This window comes from Euphorbia lathyris, chromosome 10 (assembly GCF_963576675.1).
Source record: "Euphorbia lathyris chromosome 10, ddEupLath1.1, whole genome shotgun sequence".
NCBI lineage: Eukaryota > Viridiplantae > Streptophyta > Magnoliopsida > Malpighiales > Euphorbiaceae > Euphorbia > Euphorbia lathyris.
Window position 1 is genome coordinate 54,712,065 of NC_088919.1, and position 16,552 is coordinate 54,728,616.

Sequence of the window (16,552 nt, forward strand, 5' to 3'; positions counted from 1 at the left end):
CCACTGGCCTACAACATAATTTTGGGACGGCCATTCCTGTCGGAGACGGAGTCGCTCATCTCAATGAAGCATTTAACGTTACATTTTCCAACACACCAAGGGCGAGTCATAGTTGAAGGTGATCAACTTGTATCTCAACAGGCCTATACATTATCACTTGAACCAAAACCGGAAGAGGAGGATAAAGTCGAAGAGAAGCTCCCGGCGGAAGCATTGGGAGAAACGGAACTATTCGCCATCTCGAATGATAAGAACGTGCGAATAGCGGCTGGACTCTCAGAGGAAACAAAGAAGGCCATTACCGAGGTATTGATCCAATGTGAGTCGGCATTTGCCGCCCCAAATGAAGTGTTAAAAGGAATAAGCCCAGACGTAGCAACCCATCGGTTGAATGTAGACAAAGGGGCAACCCCAGTGCGGCAAAAGAAGAGGGGACATGCTCCTGAGCGGCAAAAGGCGATTGAAAAAGCAGTGGCGGATTTGCTAAAGTCAGATGCAATTCGAGAAGTCACCTATCCGGAGTGGTTAGCCAATGTGGTGCTAGTCAAAAAGCCGAATGGAACGTACAGAATGTGCGTCGACTTCAAAGACTTGAACAAGGCATGTCCGAAAGATATGTATCCACTTCCTAACATTGATATATTGGTAGATGGAACTGCAGGATATGAAGCTTTATCATTCACCGACGTGAAATCCAGTTACCATCAGATACCCATGGAGAAGGTGGATGAAATCAAAACATCATTCATAACTCACCAGGCGACTTATTGCTTCAAGGTGATGCCCTTTGGATTGAAAAACGCGGGAGCAACATACCAGAGGATGATGAACAAGATATTTTCAGACAAATCCAGCGAGAACTTCTCGATCTATGTTGATGACATGATCATCAAAAGCAAGAAAATGCAAGACCACCCGCGGGATATCAAAGAAATCCTAGAAGTGTTGATCAAATATGGCCTCAGATTGAACCCAGAGAAATGCACATTCGGAGCAAGAGCGGGAAAGTTCCTGGGTTTCATTGTTAGCGGCAAAGGGGTTGAGGCGAATCCTGAGAAGGTTAAAGCAGTAATGGAGATGAAGACGCCAAGGAACATAAGGGAAATATAGAGACTGAACGGGCGGTTGGTGGCATTAGGGCGATTCATATCATGCTCAGCTAGGCGATGTCTACCTTTCTACAATGCCATCAAAAAATCCAAGTCCTTTGAATGGACGCCGGATTGTCAAGAAGCATTTGAGGGGATAAAGCGATTACTATGTTATCCGCCCTTAATGAGCAGGCCGGAAGACGGAGAAGATTTGTTTCTTTATGTATCCGTCACCAGCATGGCGATATGCACTGTGATGGTGCGAGAAGAAGAAGGGCAACAATATCCAGTGTACTACGTGAGCAAAGTCCTGAAGGATGCAGAACTCCGGTATTCGAAGTTGGACAAAATGGCCCTCGTAGTGATAACCACGGCGGCTAGATTGAAACCATACTTTCAGGCGCATACTATCATTGTGAGAACTGGCATCCCAGTGCGAAAGGTACTGCAGAAACCTGACGCATCCGGCCGGTTGATGGAATGGTCAATTCGCCTGGGCGAATTCGATATCCGCTATGAAGGAAGACCAGCACTAAAGAGCCAAGTGCTCGCCGACTTTGTGAACGAGTTCACCTGGGATGATGATGAATGTCCAAAGGCACAAAAAGAAGAGTGGAGCATGTACACAGATGGGGCCTTATCTGCAGACGGAGCTGGGCTAGGAATCATCATCAAAGGTCCGGAGGTTATCCGCCTGTGCTACGCAGCAAAATTAACTTTCAAAACTACCAATAATGCCGCAGAGTATGAAGCAATGATATGCGGATTGAAGTTGCTCAATGAACTCACCCCAGAAAGAGTGGTAATCTACAGCTATTCCAAACTCATGATAAACCAGATCACAAAAAATTATCTGGTGAAACAGGAGGAGCTCGTAAAATACCATCAGGTAGTCGGCCGATTGACACAAGAGTTAACGCACAAGGGAGTCGTTTGGGAGATGGTGCATGTTTCACGAGGCCAAAATGCAAAAGCTGACGAATTGGCAAAGGCAGCGGCAAGTAGAGAACCATGGAGTCAAAAAGCATGCAGCTTGGAAATAAAATCGGCACCAGCATTCGAGGTTGATCAGATTATGATCATCGAGGAACTGGAAGACGATGAAGATTGGCGGATGCCAATCCGTCAATATCTGGAGCAGGGAGATTTTCCAGTTGATAAGAGCTTAGCCAGAAAAATAATTGGGCAGTCAGCACGATACTCAATGCGGGATGGAACTTTGTATCGGAAATCGTACACATGTCCATGGTTGAAATGCGTTAGTCGCAATGAAGGGGATTATGTGCTGCGAGAACTACACGAAGGAATTTGTGGCGCGCACGAAGTTTCGGCGGCATTGGCAAGAAAAGTCAAACTGCTGGGATACTACTGGCCCAAGGTGGTGGAAGATTCCCAGAAGATGGTTGCGGAATGTCACAACTGTCAAATCCATGCGAATGAAAAGCATGTTCCCGGAGCTGAACAAATCACTATAATGACGGCATGGCCATTCGCAACATGGGGAATTGATATAGTGGGCCCATTCCCAGAAACAACAAAGAAAAGGAAGTATTTGATAGTCGCAGTAGACCACTTCAGCAAATGGGTAGAAGCGGAGGCAGTAACCGCACAAACACCTGAGCGAATGATCGAGTTCTTACGAGAGAACATTATCATGCGATTTGGGATCCCGCAGAAGCTTATAACCGACAATGGCACCCAGTTCAACTGTGCCAAGTTCAAAACATACTGTGAAAGCATGGGAATCAAGAATCATTTTTCTTCTGTAAACCATCCCCAATCAAATGGTATGACAGAAGTTACCAATAGGGCCATGGTTCAAGGCATCAAGAAGCGGCTAGGTGACAAAAAAACAGGTTGGGCGGATGAGATACCCCATATGTTGTGGGCATACAGAACCTCTGTAAAGGCAGCAACAGGCGAAACACCTTTCTCGCTAGTTTATGGAGCCGAAGCAGTCCTACCTGTTGAAATCAAGTCGCCCACAGATCGGACAATTTATTATTGCGACACACAAAATCATATCAACATCAGAGATGCTTTGGATTCTGTGGAGGAACGAAGAGAGAAAGCTTACATGCGAATGGCAATGTACCACAATAGAATCAAGAAATACCATGACAGAAGAATGCGAAAAGTAATAATCAACGAAAACGACTTGGTCTTGAAAAAAGCGGATAAAATACAATCCAGAGATGGCAAAGGCAAGCTGGGCGTCAACTGGATCGGACCATACAAAGTATCCAAGAAGCTGGGACCAGCCACTTTTGAAATAGAAGAAATGAGCGGAAAGAAGCTCCCGCGCACCTGGAATCTAGAGAATCTACGCCTATATAGAAAGGCCGAGTAGTTCGAGGAAATGACGAGTACTCTTTTTCCTTTTATGAGTTTTTCCCACTAGGTTTTCTGATAAAAGGTTTTAATGAGGCTTCGATCCCGCACAATTGGTGTACATATGTAATAAACTTTTTCTCGTCATCAATAAAAGTTATTACATTCACTCAGTATGTTACAACAAAACGCGGATACCTTACAAAAAACACATAAATGTGTTGCCTCTTAAAGAAAGGCGGATGCATGATTACGCATCACTCGCAAAAAACCTTAGGGTTAAAATCAATAACACATAAATGTGTTGCCTCTTAAAGAAAGGCGGATGCATGATTACGCATCACTCGCAAAAAACTTTAGGGTTAAAATCAAAAAACCTTAGGGTTAAAATCAAAAACACATAAATGTGTTGCCTGTTAAAGAAAGGCGGATGCATGATTACGCATCACTCGCAAAACCTTATGATCAAAACTTATGATTATTTTCGAAAGAAGAATTATAAGTTAAGGCATAAAATTAAGCGGATAAACGAGTACTCAAAATTGCAAAAAGGGTCTGGCCACCCTAGCTATGAAGAAACACAAATATGGAGTCGGCAAAAAGACAAAGGGCACATATAAAGGGCAAAAAAGTGACAATCACACACATATGAAAACCAACAACCGAAAGAAAATATATATATCATAGCGGTTTGTTACATGGTTTTTACATACAAAAGTCCAAATATAAGTTAAGCTATGCTACAGCTTCCTCTCCTTCGCCCCTAATGCCCTCCTGGACTGCGGCAACTCCCTCATCTCCTCCGGTAGGAGGATCTACTTCAAGCGAATCCTCGACCCTTGAATCGGTAACCGCTTCAGTAACCTCTTCGGTGAGAGGTACCTCTTGCACAGGTTGAGAAACGGCTTGGGGTGCCTCTCCTTCCGCGGGCTGAATAGGGATCTCGCAGCTAATCGGAGGATCCTGAAGACTCTTCCAATCTAAGAAGAGTACCTCATCCATATCGGCATCCTCGGCTTCCAGCTTATCCCACTCCCCAGTTAAATCCTTTTCAGGGATGGGAACTTTGGGGCGGTTAAGTACTAGACCCTGATGCTCGTGCTCATAAGCCGCATGAATCCGCTCCCCATACTAGTAGATGCGGGCGCCATCTTCAGCCAAAATCTCCTCAACCCTCTTCTTTTGGGCCTCCTTGAAAGCAGCTAGGTCGTCGAGGGCTTTTTGCAGTTCATCGGACTTGGCCTCAAGGGATTTAAGGGCCTCCTCCTTCTCGCCCACGGCCTTCTGACAGGTGCCCTCTAGGACCTTCACCTTCCCTTGGACATCATCATAAAGCGACTTCTGAGTCGCCAATTCCGTACCAAGACTTTCCAACTCCTGGGCTCGCTCTGCATCCCTTCGGAGAATGCCCTCAGCGAAATTGATAATCTGCATATAACACGTCTCACAAATAAAAATGGGCGAATAGAAATATGCGGTTACAATGAACACAAGATATTTGAAAGCGAAAGGACAAAGCAATAATATACCTCTACAGAACGCTTCTCGATCCCTTCCACAGCAGTAGGGAGCAATACTTGCTCGCGCACACGGGAGGCAGAGGGAAGTCGCCTGAGGACATTGCATATGGAAGATACAATATCCTTGCAAGAGAAGTTCACGGCCAGGCCGAAAGTCCTAATCCACCATCCGCTAATATCGGGGATTGGCTGCAAGAGCATAAAGAAAAATATCAAGGAGTGGCAGATAGCTCATGAGGAAAAAGTAGCAATACGAGAGGGAGTAGATCAAGATACCTCGTGAATGGGGGTACTGCTCTTTCCTTTAGACGAGGCGGATACAGGTGCGCCGCCAACAGTAAGGGACACAGAAGTGTTCTTCTTTTTAGAACGAGAAGACTCTGTATCCGCACTTATCTTCCGCTTCCTAGTTAAAGGAAGATCCTCGGAGGCAGAAGCAGGACCTTGTGAAGCGGAAGCCCTAACCGGGGAAGCCGCCCCAATAGAAGGAATCGTCCCTCCAGAAGGATCCGCCCCTACAACGGAAGCGGTTTCCGTCATCCGCTTCTTTCTTCTCGCCAGGGCTTTGGCCTCCCGATCTGCAGTGATTTAAGATAAAGGATCACCCCTGCAAAGGGTTAAAAGAAACCATCAACTTGGAAATAAAAAGTACCTTGCACAAAAACGCGATAAGGAATATAGACAACGCGATCCCCCTCGCGGTATGCAATCGCTACTCGGCTCCTTAGCATATGAAAGGCCTGATCGTATGTCCATACAAAAGGTGGAGTGCTCTTCAGGAACTTGATAACGGCGGATTCTTCCTGGCTGGGATACCCGAAGTTCAAACACTTTACGTTGGGTCGGCTCCAGCAATGAAGGAAGTTCAGGTTTTCCTCATTAAACTTGATAAAAAAGTAAGATCGATCCCACTCGCGGATCTTGTTCAGCTTCTCGTCAAAACCATAGTATCCGCTCTGGCGGATGAAAGTGAAATACCCCGCCGAGCTTTTGAAATGGTGGAGCTTGGAGAAGATCTTGAGCGAAAAGGGAACCTCCAAACAATCCGCCAAAAATTTGTCCAGAGTCAAATCGGCCCAGCCGTTAGGATGCAGTTGCCCGGGCGCGATTCCATAACCGCCTAAAACGGAAGCAATCTCATCCGCCAGCGGATAAGTGAAGCCGCAGATAATCTGGGCCACGAAAACAGTGAAGTACCCCTTTGGGTAATCGCCCGGCCCCCTATCCTCTCCAGGAATGATCGTCTCGAGACCTCGGAGCCAGGGATAATGCTCCCGCAAATCATCGATTGTCTCTTGACAAACCAGACTTCCCGACCTGTCCTTCTTGGGTAACAAACGAGGGGTTGGGACAGGTGGCGGAATCAACTTTTTGGGGTCAAAACCTAAACCCTCGTCGGTTGTATTCGTCAGATGAAGGAAGTCGGCGGGATGAGAATTACACCCAGGAGAGCTGGTTGAAGCTTCCTCAACCATCTCTTCGACCTCGTTAGAGACCTCGCGGACATAATCGTCGTCAAACGGCGCGAAGTCGAGGTCTGACATGATCGATAAAAGGAAAACAGAAGCAAAAAGCCGAACAAGGAGCAAATGTGAAAAGAAAAACTTACATGAAAAAGACAACACAGTGAAGTGACGAGATTAAGAGGTCAACGCCGGAAAAGAAGTAACGGAATTAAAAGGTCGACGCCGGAGAAAACGAAAGAGGGGAAATAATTCAAAAACTTTGAAATAATCGGACAAAGACGAAGCGTCCCCTATAAAAAGACCCTAAAAGGGCTCTTGCTAGACCAAGGGGGAGGCATGTGATAACCCGCGAAGCCCAAAACGGGTTATACTCATTTCGCAAGCCCAGCCCATATTAAAACCCCATGGGCTAAGATTAGACGGGACCCGAATGAAGGAAGCGGGCGCAGCGAGTAAACCGCCCCTAATTCCTAAACGGAGCGACAAGACTCCCACTCAAAACCACGTTCGTTGCCATGAAAACCACGAAAGGGACATGGCCTAAAAAGGGGGAACCGCCCTCAGAACGTGGCCCACTAAGGAGTAACCGCCCTCGGCGGTTACCCAAAAATACCTATAAAAGGCCTTAAGAATAAGGGAGGAGGTACGTTCACATTTTTTTCCACAGAGCTATTGCTAAATTATAGACTCATCCTTACAAAAACTGACTTGATCGTCGGAGAGTTTTCCCGGAGATCCTGTCTCCGGTTTTGTTTTGCAGGTAACTCCGGCAAAGAACATCAAAGCGGATCCAGCAAGTTATCATACTTTGCCTTTATTATTATACAATATCTAATTTAATTATTTTTATTATATTTATTATGATAAAAATTAAGTTAAAAGTATTAATTTTTTAATGAATAGAAACTAATTTTTCATTTGGCACATGGCCTAAAAATGTTTAAGACGTATCATCAAACAAAGTACATTATTTCTGCTTGCTTCTCCTTCTGTTTGTTCACCTCTTTGTCTGCTACCGCCAACTTTTCCTTGGATTTATTGATCTCTTCCAAATTATGGGCGTGGTCCTTCAGCCAAAGCTTGTTTGTCTATCAAAGCATGGTAAAAACCCTAAGGGAAACAAATATATCAAAGAGAATGGATGAACATCACAAACCAGTGGCGAATCCAGGATTTGAGAGAGTGAGGGACAAAATTCTACATAAAAAAAATTTAGACAAAAAATGTAAAATTATTTAACTTTTTATGACAAAAAATGCAAAATTGTTCAAATTTTGGTGATGAAAAATGCAAAATCGTTCAATTGTAATGCATTATTTTCATGATTTTTTTTTATAAAAAACGTAAATTATAATGTTTTCGACTCCTAATCATCCATTTTCGGGATTCTCGGGTTGTTACGCATCAAATAACCCTAACGTTTTGGGTCGGGTGCAATTTTACCCCTAACATCTAAAATGGTGCAATTTTACCCTAATGTTTGTAGCCAAGAGCAATTTTATCCCTAACGTTGATAAATTGGATCAATTTCAGACACTATTATAAAATACAATCATTTTTTTTCTTTATTTTTCACAAATTGCATATCAATTTTGTAATTTTGCACCAATTTTACCTCTAACGTTGATAAATTGGATCAATTTCAGACACCATTATTCATGATCGAGAAGACAGTTTAATGAATTATTTCTCAAATTGACACAATTTATTAACGTTAGGAGTAAAATTGCTTTTGGTTTCCAACATTATGGATAAAATTGTACCATTTTAGACGGTAGGGATAAAACTAGCTATAAGGACACAAAGTATTTAAGAATGTGTATCATACATGGTAAAAAGATAAAAACAGGCAAGCACATTACCAGCATAACAGACACAGGAGCAGTGACAGGGATACGTGGTAGATTCAAAGGAACATCTGATCCCACAAAGATATCAGAACCCCTTATAGAGGGTAAGGATCCGCCAGAGGTAGGATCACCTATAGATAACGTCGCGGATCTAGATTTTTTGGCACGAATTATCCCCTCCGTGGAAGAAGAAGACCATTTACCCTTCTGTTAGGCCTTCTTCGCCTTCAACACCTCCCTATGCTCTACATAGATAGAGGCCACATGGTCCGTATCCCTACAAAAGGATACAAGAGAAAGAGATCTCATTAGAAATAAAACAAAACCCAGTGGTTACCTTCAATAAGAGAACCATAGGTAAAATAAATCACGGTTTCTCCCTGGACCTCCACTAAAGGCTTATTGGCGAAAATGAATTCCAAGGCCTCTCTATAAGTCCAATGCTCTTTTTGAATTGATTGAAGTAATTTCACAGCATTAAGAGCATAATATATGGGTCGTTTATGTAGGAAAAGATTTACGGTAACAGAAAAGCAAATCGCAAATTGAATAAGAAAACGAACTGTGTTGTGACGGAGGCCACTGCCTTGAAAGCCATTTCGGCAGACCGAGGTACAATCTGAAAATCCGGTCGCTCCCAAGGTTAACACAGAGACCTTCGAACTTGTGCACTCAAAGTCGAAGATGATGGAACAACAAGAGTGTTTTAATTGCCAGAAAGTTTGATTGAAAAAGATTAAAAAAAAAAATTGTGTTTTCAAAGCTGGAAAACTTATGTATTTATAAGGTTCAGAAATAAGAACGTTAGAACGTCCATATACACGTTAGAACGTGGAGGTAGAACAGGAGAAAAATAAAGTTCCAGTCGGGACGAGCGGGCGTCGTGTGAACGAACGAGCGAGTGCGCGCGTATGGTATATTTGCTAAAACCCACTTAACGTAATTTAGAGGCTTATGAAGCCCAACTCCATATATGAAAAGTGCTCTTAAGAGCAAAGTCCCTAAAGACAAATATACCTCCACAATTCAAAGTCATTTTCTTCAACAACAAAGCCATTTTTTCCAACAGTTTAAGCTTAGGATTTCATTTCCAGTATTGAGGGAAACTCAGAGATACGTCCGTTGTCTCCCTTATGAAAAAGACTTCTCTTACCTAGTCATGGATGTTGGATGCCTTCTTGTGAAAAAGTTTGTGTCCCGACTTTCACTAGAAAGTAACATGATCTTAGCCACTACCAGAAAACAGCAAGTTAGCAACCGAATATAGCGACCAGAAAAAATTCGGTCGCTACATTGCGACCGAGTCGGTTGCTAATAGTTTCATCTGTTGCGCAACAGCAAAATTGACCCCAAATTTAGTGACCCGTGTTTTCATTTAGCAACTGCGTTGCTGTTGCAAAATAAAATAAAAATAAAATGGAAAAAGAAAACATAAAATAAATTAAAAAGAAAATATAAAATAAATTAAAAAGAAAAAAGAAGTATATATATAAACATAAAAGAAAACAAAGAAAACCCTAAAACCCCTCTTCTCTCTTCTCCTCTACGACCTCGACAATCCTCCTCTCCTGAAAGATCGGCCTTTTACTCATCTTACTGCCCTCTCCTTTCTTCCGCTCCGACCTAATATCATCTCTCACCTAAGCCCTCAGCTAATCCTCTCCTATCTTCTTCTTCCTCACATCAGTTATTTCAAGAAAAAACAAAAATGGCGATGCCGATGTTTACCGAGTGCTATTCTTCAACTCTCAAAGATAAGCTCAAATCCATAATTTCATGTTTCACTTGTTGGAGGGACGACATTGATAGACTAGGCCTCTCAGATCCCGTAGACGACATCTAGATCTCATTGCTCCTGGTTTAAATCCTTATCGTAAGATCTCGAGATCAAGGAAAAGTGTTTGGGGATAACATGAAAGAGATGGAAGAATACTCCAACGCCCTATAATTTGGCTGATTTTAGGTACGATTTTGCTAGTTATACTCTTAATTTTGATTATGAGGTTAAAAAACGCATGAGTAAGGATAAATGCTCTGTTTCTATAAACATACAAAAACATCCAGGGAGCTCTTTCATAAATAAGTCTTTATAATTCTTTCATTATCACTGTGCATGATTATTAATTAGCATTTTGGATGCACTTTGATTAATATGATATCGAATTATGTTCATCCTGGGTTTGGTTGATGTTTTTTTTTCTTGAGAAATATGCTGAGTTTATTGATTGATGAAGGAGCTTGTTAACTTCTTTTCCTCTCCTGTTTTAGTAACCCTGTCATTCATTATTGTTTTTGTTTCTAAATACTGCTGGATTTCTAAGTATTAATTGTAGATTCCATGATCAAAGACTTGACAACTTCTACAAGTTTGTGGTTAAGAAATTTAATTATGTGGGGAATGAAAGGTCTGATATTTTTTCTTGACCAAAGACGAGTTCGAGTCTTTAGCGGCCTCTTGCCAACCTTTTGGAAAATGACCCTGACCCTGGTTCTAATGCAGTACCTTTTGGAATTTTTAGGAAGCTTTCAAGCTTTTCGTTTTCAATAGAATATTATCTCATGAGCCACACTTCACATAATTACAATGAAACAAAGGAAAAGCAATATATATATGGGTAAGGGTATACATCTGGCTTTCTTTCTGTTTTTTTTTTCTAATGTTTACTCCAACACACCCTTATCTATAATTTTCATACATAATGTAAACTAAATGTTTTCATCTCCCGTACTTATCTACAACAACAACAACAACAAAGCCTTAGTCCCGAAATGATTCGGGGTCGGCTAACATGAACCATCATATAAAACCGTGAAAATCAAGTCGTGTCAGCGACACAGATTCGCTCCCTCCACTCCGTCCTATCCACTACCATATTTTCCTCAATTCCCAATAAACTCATATCACTCTCGATCACCCTCCTCCAAGTTTGCTTAGGTCTTCCCCTACCCCTCACCACTACATCCCTTTGCCACTCTTCGGTTCTCCTAACCGGCGCATCAAGCGCTCTACGTCTCACATGGCCAAACCACCTTAGTCGGTTTTCTCTCATTTTATTCTCAATAGATGTGACCCCTACTTTTGTCCTAATTATTTCATTACGCACCCGGTCCTTTCTCGTGTGACCACACATCCATCTCAACATACGCATCTCCCGTACTTATCTAAGGAGGTAAAAAACTATAGGTGAGAATATTTGTAGGTTGAGTTGGGCTGCTATAAGCTAGTTCACTTGGACTGATAGATTGTTCAAAATATGTGCATCTTTCTCAATCTTCATGTGATAACGGTGATAGATTGTTTTGTTGATATTCAATCTGTTTGTAGGATTGATAGCTGGATTTGATCAAGAAGCAGCTGTTGTAGCCATGGCACGCCTAGTTTCATTTAAGATGGAAATTGAGGTAACAAACAATATGCTGAACCATGCTTCAAATTTTATGTTTATGGCTGAAATCTTTTGAATAGGCTTGATCATCTATCTTCCCCTCTCTACTTCACACACGCACATGTGGACACATGTATGACTAAGCCAAGAAACATACCAACTGAACTCTAGCCATGCCTCTTCATTTGTAGCGTATTTAGTATACCCGTAGATGATATGGTTATATATATGATGGGGATAAATTTGTTTAAAGACGTGCATTACATGATTGAAGCAAGACATCTCATTCATGATATCATTCATGATCTAACAACTTGTTATATGTTTGAGCTTTGTGGTGAGGGGAATAACTGCCTTGGTGACAGGACTAGAGCGAGAGATGAAATCCATCTTGATTTCTCATTTGATTAGGAGATAAATCAGGATGTCGAAAATGACCCTGACCCTGGTGCTAATTCTTATATGATGACAGAACTAACCCTGGGGCTAATGTTTTTACTGTTGTTATTATTATATGCAATTACATGTGGTTTTCTTGACCAAGAGGTCACGAGTTCGAGTGTTAGGAGTGGCCTCTTGCCAAAAAAAAAAGGGAAGGCTTGCCCCCAGTACACCCTTGTGGTGGGACCCCTCCCCGGGCCGCCCTTTTACATGTGGTTTTCTTGAGAAAATGTGTTTTTCATATTATGCTTCTTGCTGCATATATATAGTGTTTCAAGTAGTTGCATTGTACAACTAGTTGCCCATATTCATTGTAATAGAATCCACCTGTGTACAACTTCTATTTAAGCATGCTCTGTTTCAATGAATTTTATACTCATTGATTTGTCTTGCAATCTTCTATTTCAAGACATTCTGGCCAGCTTTCACGCCTTTTCTATTATGTTGATACTAAGATTCATAGTCATTTATCATGTTCCACTTTTGGTTGTGCGCTTACTAATAATGATGGGATTCGGATTAGTTATAAATTTGCCGGTTTGGCTAGTTGTACAACTCCAAGTATGACAGAAGCTTTGTTTCTACGTGAAGCACTTTTATGGGCAGCGTTTGTGGTATTCATAGTCTCATACTCTAACTATTTTATCGGATTTTATTGGATCTATATTTATTAGGAATCATAACTTCAGATTATAAAAAGCTCATTCAAGAGCTTAATGATATTTGTATTGTTTTTATCCCGTGATCAGATAATGAAATTATCCATGCTTTAGAAAAAATGGCAATTTCAACTATGTGTGAATTATTATTATTATTATTATTATTATTATTTGTGTTCAATTGTGGCTTTATAAGCCCGTAATTATATGTTTCCTTGCTTATTAGGGTTGTTGTCATTGTTGCTGCTTGATGCTCCTCTTGCGATCAGTTATAAAATGTATTTCTGCAAATGAGACAGTAATCATAAATTAATGTCCAATTAATATCAGATAGATACATCTAATCATCTATTCTATTTGATTGTCATTGTTCTATTACGTTATGCTCGAAATGTAGTATTTATTTAATATGGTCTATGTAGTGCACTATTTCAACTTAAATCATATTGGAACTTAAATTAATTGTATAGAAGTCCACTTTGTTTTGTTGTTTTCTACTTGTATTTTCTTTTCAGAACCTCTCTTCTGGTTATGCAGGACTTTCACTGCTATGAGTGTGGTTGTGAGTGCTCTAGGAGTCTTTTGGCTATGCAGGACTTCGGCTAGTGTGGCTGTGGGTGCTGGAGGGCTTAATAGGGATGGATAAATTTTTGTATTGGATATTTATATATTTTGACTTAACTTATTAAGTTTAATCTAGCACTTGGATTATGAGATTTATATGTTTTGATGTAACTTCAAATACTATTTATAAATATATTCTGAGTTTCATTTATATTACAAAATTATACTGTAATTTTGATTATAATTATAATAATAAAAAATAAAAAATTATTATCTTGTATATATTTACAGACAGAATTGTTCATTTTCAGTTTGTCGGTGAATACGTCTTAACAAATTATCAACAAAATTACCGACAAATATTATGTTCTAGTTCGTCATTAAACTGTCCCAACTCATGTAGTGAAAGTGGGCCCTATTCTAGTGTTAGCGACCGATAGTGGTTGCTAAAGCGGTCGCAAATATTAGCGACCGCAGATTGGGAATTCGGGTTGCTAAATTTAGCAACAGGCTTTCGGTCGCTAAAAAAGACAAAATTCGGTCGCTAAATTAGCGACCGAAATTTCGGTTGCTAACTCGCTGTTTTCTTGTAGTGACCGCCCTTTGGGTTATTGTATGCAACAAACGAAAAACTCCAGGCCCGAAAGAGATCTCGAATGAATGAAGAAATTCTCCTATTACTTTAGGGACTAGATACTGAAACCTCCTTATGAATGTGGCTGAGCTAAATAGTAAAACACCTACTAAGCTGCTGATACGAACAGTGATGGGATTCAAGAATTATGCATTCAACATTTTGTAACTAGGGGTATACTCCTTTCAATATTTCAATTGCCACTTGGGTGCTATAGACCCTATGGAAGCTATCCTGGGCCTTTTAGTCCATTTTTTCCTAGAAAGATAGGACCCAGCCCTCCACCGAAGGTAAATTAGGGACTTGTTTGGAAGCAGTATGAACTGGAAGAGATTGCTGCTCAGAATGAGTATCCTTGGAGTCCTCCTCTAGTAATTCTCTAGTATTATCTTGACTCATGCTAAACCAAAATATAAATACGAGATAAATAACTCATGCTAAACCAAAATATAAATACGAGATAAATAAAAGAAGACGTACTTCGAAAGTAAAAGAAACTCACTTATATAAGAAAGCTTGGGAGTGATTGCCGAAAGCCAGCGAGGATGGTCTTTGCTAGAAGTCACCGAAAATCATCGAAGAAAGAAAGCAAAAAAGATGGGAGAAGTTCATATGGGTTAAATGAAGTTTTAACAGAAAGAAGGTGTGATGCTTCGAAGAACGAGAAAACATAATAACATGTTCACACATGACTGGTGTGAAAAATTGTGCCTTCCAGGAGGCTATCAATGCCTAGAAGAGCTTTTTGGTCCTTTTACGAGGGGCTTCTGATTACATCCGGATTTGTTCCTAGGGTAAATATGTAATAATGAATAAAAAAAGAGGGACCTACAACATAATATCGCGCTTCCTAAATCTTATCATGTAAGATACGCCATATAATAGATACATCAAAAGTAGCTAGTTTCGAGAGATTCGCCAGCTCAAGAGTATTAGCATCCTTCAAACGGGTGTATTCAATATCGTATCTCATCTTGGCAGTTACAAATGGGTTTTAAAAGACGCCTTCACATCTTCCTAAGGGGGAATAGATACTCTTAAATGATAATTAATAACCATTAAGAGAAGTAATGACGGGATCGATTCATTAAGACTCCTTTAATGCCAAAAGGTTACAAAAGAAAGTAAAAATACCCTAACTCGGGTATCAATCAGGTATGTTGGCTAACTTCTCCCAAACTATTGTCATTACTGATTTCTCTTATCAAATATCATACTGACTTTACCATCCGAGTGTCTACACCCGAGCCTTATAGAACCTCTTAAAGAAGGAATTATAATCAAGAAAGTCATCACAATTATCATATATATATATATATAGTGGATAGAGAAAATTGTTTTATTTCTTTTCTTTAAAATATATTTTTCCAACCTTTCTAACTTCGTTTTTCGAAAAAGTTTATACTGTTAGACTCGTCTAAATTAGATGGTCATTTTGAGATCCCTGAAACTCAAGTAAAAAAAATTCTGGTGAACGGAATCCGGCGATTAGGTGAGCGTTTTCTGGTGAGAAAAAAAATATCCAAGCAATTCTTAAAAAAATCTAGAAAATGTAAAGCATTATTCTGAGAAACTTTAATTCTTGGGTCGAAGCGGGATTTCTTATGGTTTAGTTCCAATAAAACTTTTTCCTTAATTTTATCCATTTTATATGCTTCAACAATTTGTTGGGTGAAAACCATAAGGAATCTCATTTTGAGCCAATAATTAAAATTTCTTGAAATAATGTTTTATATATTTTGAAATTTTTTGATAATTTTTTTGAAGACATTTTTTATCCTACCTTTCAACACTGTGTGTTGGAAAAACCAACACATACTGCTGGATGTCAGCACGTTGTTCTAAATCAATGTACAAATAGTTCTAATAATGTATTAATAGTTTCAAATCAGTGTATCAATTGTTCCAATAAAATAATTATATTATTTCAACAGAATTCTTAAATTATTCCAACAGAATACTTACATTGTTCAGACAGTGTACGAAATTGTTCCAAATCAGTGTACTATTTGTTCCAATATAATACTTATATTGTTCCAACAGAATAAATCAGCGTACCAATTGTTCCAACAAAATAGTTATATTATTCAAGCATAATACTTGTATTGTTCCAACATAATAAATCAGTTTACCAATTGTTCCAAATCAATTTTATTATCTATTGTTTTCAATTTCATTTTTGTTTTTTAGTATTTAATATAGTATTTTCAAATTTATATTAGTTATGTTATTTAGAAAATAATTCTAATTTTTATATTCTTCCAACAAAATAAATCTGTGTACCAATTGTTTCAAATCAGTGTACCAATTTTTCTAATAGAATACTTATATTGTTCCAGAATTGTCATATTGTTCCAACAAAATATTCCAACACATAGTGCTGAAAGGTAGAACAAAAAACGTGCCCATAAAATTATCAAAAAAATCCACAACATGTAAAACATCATTTTAAGAAACTTTAATTCTTGGCTCAAAATAAGATTCCTTACAGGTTTGGCCCAATAAATTGTTGAAGCATTTAAATGGATAAAATTAAGGAAAAAGTTTTATTGGGACAAAATTGTAGGAAATCCTGCTTCGACCCAAGAATTAAAGTTTTTCAGAATAATG

General features: G+C 39.7%; 1 long non-coding RNA gene across 1 annotated transcript; it reads left to right on the forward strand.

The window, feature by feature from the left end:
- The first annotated feature begins 9,787 nt into the window (after window positions 1-9,787).
- On the forward strand, window positions 9,788-13,515 carry LOC136209449 (uncharacterized). Its single transcript, XR_010677537.1, has 3 exons — window positions 9,788-10,221; window positions 11,584-11,660; window positions 13,282-13,515. It is a non-coding gene; the product is annotated as an uncharacterized lncRNA (long non-coding RNA).
- The last annotated feature ends 3,037 nt before the right edge of the window (window positions 13,516-16,552 follow it).